This window comes from Nannobrachium achirus (assembly GCF_963921795.1).
Source record: "Nannobrachium achirus genome assembly, chromosome: 24".
In the NCBI taxonomy this organism is placed as follows: Eukaryota; Metazoa; Chordata; class Actinopteri; order Myctophiformes; family Myctophidae; genus Nannobrachium; species Nannobrachium achirus.
In genome coordinates, this window is record NC_137831.1 from 19,451,613 (window position 1) to 19,461,753 (window position 10,141).

Genomic DNA, 10,141 nt, shown 5'->3' on the forward strand with positions numbered 1-10,141 from the left:
TAGAGAACTCGGGAACGGGAACAAAAGGCAAAACTCAAGAAAAAGGCAAAAATAACAAACACTGCACTAGGCTATGGGGCCCTTGCAACTCTCACTGAGATTTGTTCATCTCGCTCTGCTGAGCATAACAGAGTTGCCCTGGTTTGCAGCCTCCCTTTAAAGGAGTGGATCCTACCACTAACCTGGAAACCAATTACCTTGAAATGGCTGATATAGCAGCTTACAGTCTCTCTCTCTGAATACATTACCCTTTCAATAAATGTGAAAGTGTTTTACACTACATATTCAGGCTTGGAATTCATGTACAGAGCTGTTAGAAAAACTTTGCTCAATGTCTTTGTCTAACACCCCCCCTCCTCCACAGTATTGGCAACCTCCACCCCTATTTAAGTGGAGTGGTACAGCCCTGTTCTGTTTGACTTGCACTGTCACGACCTGGCCCGTAGGCAATGACTAATTGAGGAGGACACATGGTAGGGGTATAAATAATAATAATTTATTAACTAAAAGGGTTAACTCATATTTACAAGAGTATGAGGTGTGTAAGTCAGTAATCAGTAGTGTCAGCAATGCATGTATGTGTGGTAAGTATGATGTGGGGTGTTGTAAAGAGTGTAAACTCAAAGGAACTGAACAAACAAAGGGTGCTGTCGTCTGGGGAGGGAGAGAGAGACTGGCTTTCCACTCAGTCTTTTATGGGGAGCCAGGGAGCACTGGCCAGGTGCTCCCAATGCACCTAATCATCAGGCTCCATTGGCCGACACCCATAGGCTCTGTGGAAGAAGCACACATACAGGGATCCACCATACATAGGGCTACACGTGTGTGTGTGCGTGCGTGCGTGTGTGCAATGTCTTTAAGCAGATTGCATATGTCTATAGGGCACGGGCTGCCCCGTGACAAAGTGGTTCCCAAATCCTACAGTCTTTTGCATACATGTTGTGTAGAGGCCAATTTGTGCTTGTTGTGATGGTCTATATACAACGTGTACTATAGCCAACTATATAATAATAGACACAGGTACAAGATATAACTTTCAGCTTAACGCGGGAGCTTGTTTTATTCACTCTCTCTGTAGGAGTACCGGCGATCAACTGACATCCGGTCTAGTGCTTGTCACAATAAGGTGTCTCATAACGTGTATCTCCAACTTCACAATAAGAGCTTATGTTGTGATCAGTATCAAACATTACAGTGCTTTTACCTATAACCACCGATTAGTGTAAAACTTTGTATGCACACTTCCCAGAGGCCAAGGAAAAACCTGTGCCCTGCATTTTTCACATCTGCCATTTATAGCGCAACCAGAAGGCAGACTTACAGTATGTAAAACACATTCTTCGATATTACTCCTTCAAATTTTATCCGAAAATCACACAAATCAGTACACAGTATCTCTACAGTGATGTGATCATGACGGATTTGTCCGATATCATATTCTATCTAATTGGCTAAAATTGAATTCCAAGGTTTGCAGGATTGCTCCTTTTTGAACAAATTGTCTCAAACGCAGCCTGCTATGTGTGTGAGATTTTGCACACACATTCCCACTAGGCCAAGGAACAGATGCCACCCTTCTCACATGTCACCAGTAGGCCAAAAAAAACACCTGACCTGTTCGGAAGAACACTGCTTCTAGTTTCTCTTTGATGTCTTCTTTGCTTTCCCTTGATGCTTTTGCCTTGGCCACTTTATCGCTGCTTGCAGCTATATTTATTATTATTATTACCCTTATTGTCTGGTCTGTGTCAAACTGTAATATAAATTATGAATTTGGGGGTCCTCGACATGAAAATGTTTGAGAAACACCACATTGGTGTTCGTATCCCGGATAAATACAATATTAACGAAGGGTCTCTCTCTCTCTCTCTCTCTCTCTCTCTCTCTCTCTGTGTTGTGTGTGGAGGTGGAGGTGGCAGTCGTGTAAGGGAGCAAGAATAGACAAGGTATGAACGAAGTACACGAAATAAGAAGCAAGATGCACAAAGAGATACGAGGGGCTGATACCATTTTATTCAACGTGTGAAAAAGGGCATACAGGAGACACTTGATGAGGATCTCCTCCTCTTCAGAGGTCCATGATGCGTCGGATGGAACCGATCCGGGGGCTCATGCCCCCCCAGTCGTTGTACCTCCTGTACTCGCCGGGCCTCAGGTAGTGCATCCTGCCCCTGTAGTTGGGCTGCTCGTACATCATCCAGTGGCCGTCCATCACGTTGCAGGAGTTGAAGTCGGACATGTGGAAGCGGTCCATGAGGTTGGGGCAGTCGTCGCTCAGCTCCATCATCTGGCCGCTCATGTCGTTGCGGTCGTACAGCCTCATCCTGAAGTTGCCACGGTGCTGCGGAGGCAATCAAACAAAAGAGAGATTGAGTTATAGACAGGGGTGTCGCACCAAATTCTGGATTCACTGGGTTATTTTGTGCTTTAACTATTGAAAAATAGCAGATATACAAGCCGAGTGCCACGCTGCGAGCTTGTAGATCTGCTATTTTTGACAAATCGTGAAAATGTATGCAAGTCTTTGAAGGTTTTTCGAAAAACTTTTGTTTCTATGTCAGTGGTGCTCAAACATTTTCATGTGAAGGACCCCCAAAATTATATGTATTTGCTAGAGATGTTACCGATCAATCGGCAATGGATCGGATCGGGCCGATCAAAGCATGATCGGCGATAATCGGTGGTTTAGATCAAAAGGTAAATTCACCGATCCAATCGGATCGGTGCATCTGATCAACCAGCCGTTCAGTATGCCCACTTGAGGCCATTTCGGGGTATTGATTTCCACAGTGCTGAAGGAATAATTAGTTACTGCTATGATAATAAATACATAGTAATGCTGGTAAATAACTATAAGGCAAATATATAAATGAATTCATGAGTGAATGAATGAAATAAAGTTAAAACATTAACATTTAGAAAATATAAATAATAACTTGATCGGATCGGTGATTGATCGGGATCGGGTGATCAAACTTTTGTGATCGGTGCTCGGTGATCGGTTCCAAAAAACCTGATCGGACCATCCCTAGTATTTGCCCACCCCCATCTCAAAATATTCAGTTCCAGGGACCCCCCAGAAGCAACATTTGAGTTACAAATGTTCGCTTAAAAAAGACATACATTCAAAGATTTGCACACATTTTCACAACTTTTCAAAAGTAGCAAATCTACAAGCTCGCAGCACAGCACTCAGTGCCGTGCTGTGAGCTTGTAGATCTGCTATTTTTCAATAGCTAAAGTATAAAATAATTAAGGCCCCTCCACCTTGGGCCCTAGTAACTCAGTCTCACCAACCCCCCACCCCCCTTGTGACGCCCCTGGTTATAGACTAGAACTTACATTACATGCACGGGCCGCTGTGTCTCTATTGTGTGGTTTGGAAACAATAGAGTGGTTTTCAAACGTGCTGTGCAGTCACACCAGGGATGTCACACCAGTGATTACAACTATTTTTGGGGGTACCAAATTTGCCTCTCTGACTCTGTATTGGGACTGATATCAGTAAACAGTAAATGTAAAAAAGGTATTCATAACTTTTGTTGTATAGTTGTATATATTGCAATTAATAATGTGTGATTGTCACAAAATCCCAAGGCACATCTGGACTTTTCACCCTGCACACAGTTTGGGAACCACTGTTCTAGAAACCTGCAGCTCAACAACTGACAATTGTTCTCCGTTACTAGTCAGTGTATGTTGTTCTAGATCTCCCTGGGCTGTGCAGCCTCGTTTCTCTGCAGCATTTCTTGTCAGATGAGAACGTCTCTCAAATCAATGTCTCAAGAACCCAAACAAAAACAACCACCCAGTTGTTCATATTGTATCACATGTCTTTCAACAGCTTGTATGGACTAATAGTGTTGAAACCTCACTCAGGACACAAATGTCGGGTGTAACCAACCACCCAGATTCAAATCCGGGTTCCTCACATGGGAAACCGAGCATCTACAACTCACCCAAAGGGAAATAACCCAAAGGGGAATCCCCCTTGGCTAAGGGTGATATCAGACTTTCTGGCTTTGCTACGCAAGCAATGCCTCCCAAACAAGTAAAGGTGGCAAAAAAAATAAATCTTTTTGAACTTTGTGTACAAAGCCAATTCCCTTGCCCATTTACGAATTATTCATAAAACCCAAGCTACACACTGTGTGAGCCTAACCGCTCCTTACCATGGGGATCATGCGGCAGGACCTAACGCAGTCGTTCATGCCGAACATACGCATATAGTCAGAGTATTCCCCCCTCCTCAGGAAGGACTGGTGGCCCATGTAGTTGGCACGGTCGTAGATCATGAAGCAGCCGCTATCAACCCTGATGGACTGGCAGCGGTTGAAGTAGGAGTGCAGGTCAGCACAGTCACTCATGCACTCATGGTGACGGCCACTGAAGTTCTTGTCCTCGTAGAAGATGATCTAAGGACAAAGGATGAAGGCAACATTCATTAAACACATAAAATCTAGTGTCATTAGGCTGTTCTTTTCTTTTTAGTTGGCGAAAATAGCACTTTTATAACACGTTATTTATGCTATTTGACATGCAGCAAAGTATAGAGGTTTTAAGTGGTTAAGCATCACCCACAGAGGCCTCCCTGCTGTGTGAGGACTGGAGTAGGGCCTACAATAGGTGAAGCAGTATTTGCACACACATTAGTCAAATGTGAGTTAAATTGATACTAATTTGGCTTTAAAACATAATACTGTGTAGACTTTTTGTTGTCCATCTGTGCCATGAAATGTTTTTGCAAATATACCATTTCAGTGTACAAAACGAACATGTACCTTGCCCATGGTTGCTGTTGCTGTAAGTGAGCTTCTCTCCCTGGTGTCACTACCTGGATGAGGTATACTTATATATATACGCTGGAGCTTTGCAAAGGTGTGATGCCAGCTGTTGTCATTCAAATAAGCAGGCAGGTGAGTCAGCAGAGTGGTCACCGGTATCTTCTCTTTGGACAAAAGTTGCTAACACAAATATCATGAAACCTCCGTCAGAGTAGGTAATGGGTGGTAGAATGTAACTAGTGTAACTCCTATTCATGGTATCGTTATTGAATAATGGTGGTTGCCAAATCCAAATAGTCTGGCATAATCAGTATTTATTTATTGGTTAATTTGCTGAACTAACAGCTCCAAAAATGATGCCAGTTTCAATGTTCTCGTAATTCTCACACAGAGGTTTTCCTGTGCAGACAAAGGGGCATTTCTCCTGTCCAGTAGAGCTTTGTTTATACCCTTTCTGGTTGAGGGCTCTGCCAACGGTGCATATTTTAGGCTCTATTGACTATTGAAAGTGAACCACTGTGTCGTATAGGCTTACTATAGTGATATGTCTATGAGATTCTAGTGTGATCAAAGCAGCAGTGTAGCACCAACTGATGTGGGCAATGCTGCCCCTCATAGCTGCCAAAGACGATGCTCTGGACTATAGGCATCACTGCCTTTACAAGACATCCATCCCTCTTGGAATTATTAGCCATATTCCATTTTAGGCCAACCAACCACACATCTCAAACATCTCAAACACACACACACACGCACGCACGCATGGACGCACGCACACACACACACACGCATGCGCACACACATACATATACAATCAAATAATACAAGTCAGAAAACAGGGACCATTTGGGAGAATGTTTTTAGTTTTTATTAAGTTGCGAGGTTGAATGGTTGTTCTCTAAAAGTCTGTGACGCGTCGGAAGGAGCCTGTGGTGGCACAGGTGGCTCCCCATTCGCTGAACTTGCGGTACTCGCCAGGCCTCATGAAGTACTGGCGTCCCCTGTAGTTGGGGTGCTCGTACATGGTCCAGTAGCCGTCCATGACGTTGCAGGAGTAGATGTCGCGGCTGCGGAAGCGCTCCTGGACGGAGTCGCAGTCGTCACTGAACTCCATCATCTGTCCCTGGAAGTCTGGGCGCTCGTAGATCCTCATACGGTAGGGCCCTCCGCTAGTCTGCTGGGACAAGAGGTAGGAAGGCACATAACAACTTGTAAGCTTTACTATGTAGCCTTCTTTCCTACTGTGTGACTTTACTGTTGCCAATGGCAATGATTCGCCTTTTTCATTTCAAGTGGCCCTATTGCTATTTATTAAGCCACATGCCCTTTTGATATATATAATAATAGATTAGTTACCTATTTCCTCCCGCGAGGCCAATTCAGTATTTTCAGCCCAACCCAGCTACCCACAAGGAGCGCGTGAGCAATTAGGGGTTAAGAGTCTTGCTCAGGGACACACATCGACATTGCTACCCTGGCCTGGAATCGAACCTGGGACAACCAGGGGCTCTGGTTCCCCAGGTGGGCTCCCTAACCATTCGGCTATGCCACCCCTATATAGAGGGTACGCTCGTGACATCATCGTACCCGTAGGTTATGCGGGAACGCCTGCTGAGTGGCAAAAATACTGAGTCAGTAGGAGTCACAAGGAGTCATGAGGAGTCAGTAGGAGTGAGGAAGAGCGCTTCCAACTACAATGTTTCTAGCTGCTTTATGTTTTACCACTCAGTCTGTCCATGTTGCTGATCCTGAGTGGCATTTGATGCATTCCCTCTATACCTTTTCATCTCTGGGACCCCAATCTACACTGTAAAGTTATCAGTTATCATCTTTCACATTTGTGAGGAATAAAAACTGAGGTATAAAGTCAGACTTGCAAGACAGATTCCCCACAGATGCTCTATGTCAAATCCTCTGTGTCATTTAACACGCAACATGAGTGCCATTTTACTGTTGCAGACTTGCAGTTAAATGAACACAGGTGTTTTGACTGTGTGTCAACGCTTTCCCAGAGGTGGAAAAAGTATTCACATTCTTTACTTAAGTAAAAATATCAATAATGTAATGTGGAAATAATCTTTTTCAATTAAAAGTCCGGAATTCAAAATGCACTTGACTTAAAGTACCAAAAGTAAAAGTAGTCATTGTGTACAATGACCTGTTTCAGAATTTCAAAATGTATAAAACGTTTGAAAATAGCAGATCTACAAGCTCACAATGCATCGCATTGCGACACATTGTGAGCTTGTAGATCAGCTATTTTCAAATGGCCAAAATGTATATAGGGCTGAAGTGGTTAATGTATGTTTTGTAATAATAATCAAAATCTACAAAGTAACTAGTAACTAAAGTTTTCAAATAAATGTAGTGTGTAAAAGTACAATATTTGCCTGAGATGAAGTGGAGTAGAAAACTGGAAATACTCCAGTAAAGTAAAAGTACCTCAAAACTCTACTTATAAGTACAGCACTTACTGTAAGTAAATGCACTAAGTTACTTTACACCACAGCGCTTTCCTCGCCGCCCTACTACTCACATAGGAGAATGTACGGCAGGATCGGATGGTGTCGTTGTAGCCCATCCAGCGCTGGTACTCGGGGTACTCTCCCCTGGTCAGGACATACTGGTAGCCGGTGTAGTTGGGTCTCTCATACAGCACCCAGCAGCCACTCTCCACCCTGATGGAGTTGCAGCGGCTGAAGTGGGGGTGCATGTCCGCGCAGTCCGAGTCACACTCATAGGAGCGACCCTGGAAGTTCTTCTCCTCGTAGAAAGTGATCTGAATTGGAACAGATCAAGGGGATCAAATGTCGCTGTCACTGCTGCTGCTGATGCTGCTGCTGCACAGCAAAATCCTCAGTATTCATTGCACTCTGAGAGTGTACAAATGTAACCAAAAAAGAGTTGTAAATGGATATATGAACACTGGGGATGTTACAGTGTACTTGCAGGGTTGAGACTCGAACCATCCTGAATGCAATTTTCAGGAAATTGTAAAAGAATTATCCTTTTATTGAATGCATTCTTGTTTCGACTCTTTTTAGATCCAATTTAAAGCTTTGCAGTGGGAAAAAGGTTCAAAATGCATGCTACATCGATTTAGTTATACAAGATGAATACAGTGTGCATATAGTAGGCCTACAATCAACAATAGTTACTCTAGCTGATGCACCCTCCACTGTTACATTTTTATAACCTTGATATGATGGTAGCTTTGAAGCTAAGTAGGTTTTTAATACATTATTTTACTCTCCAACCACAATTCAGTGATGTACAGTTCCCAAACAAGTTGTTTTTCTTCTTACCTTACTCATCCTGAACAGATAACTGAAGCGGTTTTCGTAAATGCAGCAGAGCGACAGCCGCCTCTTTTATAAACCTCAATCAAAGGTCGTTGGATTAGACCTTTTGTTATTGTAATGAGCAGGGATTTGAGGCTTTGGACACCCTGCCAAGGACTTGATCCTGTCCATACAGATAAAAACCCTGATTCATCAATGCAAATGGCCTAGCCTGGCACATTACTGTCCCCCCTGTCTTTTGATACTGTACGTCGGCCACCAGGAGACATTTTATTCACTAATCCACAATATAAGGGATACTGTACATGTTTAGGTAGTGGAATGTTTCAGGTCATCACAACTTACACACTTTGTAGTCCCTTGAAATGAGAGTTTGATTGTAGACTACAAGAGGTAAAATAAAGATGTAAACTGGAACTTATGAGGGTTCGTCAGACCGTCAGAGTATGTCTACCTATGCAGAGTTCCATCATGGGCAAACAAGTTCAAATCTTAAAATTGAAACAATCTTAATGCAAGCTCAGTGTTTGCAGGCTTCTTTCTATACTAGCGCCACTTGAAGAAAATCACACACAGGTTTTGCAAATACCGTAGGCCTACAAATGAATCCAGCAGCTCTCATAGCATAGTGGAGCCCATAAGCCTATCGCTTTTACACATTTTTTCGCGGTCAAAAGTGTGTTTTATTTTTGTTATCAATCAGTTATTAGTTATTGTTACACAGGCATCCATGCCATCATTGTCCAACACAAGTCGCCACACTCTGCTAAACAGATTATGTTATGTTATGTGTTTTTCCAAGTCCCGAAAAAGACATGCTGTGATTGGCCACTTTGATTGGCAGTTGTGCCGAACGCTCACCCTAAAACATGATTTATGAGGCTCGTGTGGGAGAACCAAGCCATGGATGTGTTTGTGATGACAACTAGTAACACATTCATGAAAAAAAGGAGTCACTTTTGACCGCAACAAATAGTGTAAAAGCGATATAGGCTTATGGGATCAACTCTATGAAAGGCTGCTGGGTTCTGCTGGGGAAACTGAACAGGGGCATTTCTGCCTAATAAACCCCATGGACAGTCATTTGGGATCAATATAAGTAAGAAAATATAGCCTAGGTGTTATTTAGTGCAGAGTTGTCCTTTAAGAAAAACGCTACTCACTCTTCATACGTCCCCCAGGTACTGCATGCCTCCCTCTCCCATCTAGATCAGGGGTCTTCAACGTTTTCAGGCCAAGACCCCTTAGTTGAGAGAAAGATGAAGCAGGGACCCCCACAACCTGTTAATAGATTCCATATAGGTTCATCTTTTGACAGCACAATCGTCAGTGTATTTTGGATTCATGTCAATTTGAGTTTTCAGATATTTAACCACTTGAACTGTCAATACTTAGTAAACTTTACCTTTCACTCTCTACTTAGTCTGCTCTTTCCCCCCCTCTACACCAAAGCTCTTTGCCAAAAAACGCCTCGCAGCGTGAGGTGTTGTGAGCTTGTATATTGCTTGCTATTGCTATTTTTGTCAAAAGATCTCTGAATATGGACGCTAGGGTTCAAGTGGTTCAAGTAGGGTTCAAGTGGTTAAGGAGAAAAAAGTTTCTATCACACAAAGATTTGGAGGCCCCCCTGAAGTAACTCTGTTGAAGACCCTTGCCCTATATAATAATATATATTTATATGGAGGGTCCTCAGTGGTGGAAAAAGTAATTATTTTCAAGTAAAAGTATCAATATTGAAATAATAACTTTAGACTGAGAACCACGAAACTGCTCTACAGCAGGGGTCTTCAAACGTTTTCAGGCCAAGGACCCCTTAGTTGAGAGAGAGATGAAGCAGGGACCCCCAGAGTCCATATAGTTTCATCGTTTGACAGCACAATCATCAGTGTGATTCATGTCAATTTGTGTTATCAGATATATGTAACCACTTAAACCGTCAATACTTATTAAACTTGACCTTTAACTCTGTACTTAGTCTGCTCTTTTTACCCAAAACTCTTTGCCAAAAATAGCCGATCTACGCTGCGAGGCGTTGTGAGCTTGTCGATCTGCTAT